Here is a 1,519-nt window from a genome sequence, read left to right as displayed (position 1 = left end):
GTTAGTAGTAGTAGTTTTTATTGTCAGTGGTAGTAGCTTTTGTTGTCTGTGGTAGTAGCTTTTGTTGTCTGTGGTAGTAGCTTTCTTTGCTGGCGGTAGTAGCTTTTTTTGTTGGTGGTAGTAGTTTTTTTTTGTTATCGATAGTGTCTTTTGTTGTCAGTGGTAGTAGCTTTCTTTGCTGGCGGTAGTAGTGTTTTTTGCTGGCGGTAGTAGCTTTTGTTACTATCGGTAGTAACTTTCTTTGCTGGTGGCAGTAGTTTTTTTTTTGTTATCAGTAGTATCTTTTGTTGTCAGTGGTAGTAGTTTTTTTGTCGGCGGTAGTATCTTTTGTTGTCAGTGGTAGTAATTTTTGTGGTTACTAGAATCCTCATAGATGGTCGGCCGAAAAGTTCACCGGAGGTCGGCCGGAAAGTTTGTCGGAGGTCTGCCGGAGACCTCGCCGGAGGTTAGCCGGAGACCATTTGCGGTTGTTGACTTTTTACATTAGTGATATTTTTGTAAATATAAGAGAGAAAATCTAATTTTTTGGTTGGATGGCAGTATGTAATTTTGTTGAACTTTAATACCTAATATAAGAGTTTATTTAAGCTTGAGTGGACTTATGTGGGTAAAAATGTTTAGGTGGACCTATATGGGAGAAAATGTCTCTAAGTGGACTTCTATGTAATTGGCCCAATTCAATATATCATCAACAAACATAAGTCATCATCAAAGCTATAAACTAGTGAAACATAAATGGTGAAAGAAAAGAGAATGAGATTATACCAACCTATAAGTACTAGTAATACTTCATGAGTACGTAGAGAGGTAGACAAAGCTTTAGACGTCCCAAATTGATGATTTCCGATGCTAACATTGAAAATCTGTCGCCAGATTTCAGCTGCAGAACGTTTCTCTCTGTTTTAGATCTAGGCAGCGAGGAAGCAGATTTAAAGTCAAAAACACTTATGCGACGAAATTTTCGTCTCATTAGTATTAATTTTCGTCTCATAAGATACGACTTATGCGGCAAAAGAATTTTTCGTCTCTTAGGATAACCACTTTTGCGACGAAAAAATGAATTTCGTCGCCTAAGAAAGAACATAAGAGACGAAGCATTTTTCGTCTCTTAAGTAAAATATTCGTTGCTTAGGTTATAACTTATGTGACGATTTAGTATTTCGTCGTTTAAGTATTTACCTACGCGACGAATGATTTTTTGTAGCATAAGTTAAACCTAAGAGACGAATAAAATTTTCTTCGTCGCATGTCTTTTTTTCTAGTAGTGTTAGGCCTACAGCTTGCTGGTTGGTCTGCCTCCATGCATTGGTGGAATGCCTCTCGGGTGGAGCAACGTGACTTTTTGTAATGATTCTCACAGACGGCGCCAAATGTTTCAGCATAATCCCGGGGACTATGTAGAATCACGGTGGAACACGAACAATAGACAATCATGAGCAAGAGGCACAAGGACATATAGTGATTCACCATGCCAACGGAGGACATGACTACGTCCATTTTACAATCAACTATCATGGCC

This window comes from Fragaria vesca, linkage group LG1 (assembly GCF_000184155.1).
Source record: "Fragaria vesca subsp. vesca linkage group LG1, FraVesHawaii_1.0, whole genome shotgun sequence".
Lineage (NCBI taxonomy): Eukaryota > Viridiplantae > Streptophyta > Magnoliopsida > Rosales > Rosaceae > Fragaria > Fragaria vesca.
The sequence above is the reverse complement of the archived record's forward strand: the minus strand, read 5'-3'. Positions refer to the sequence as shown.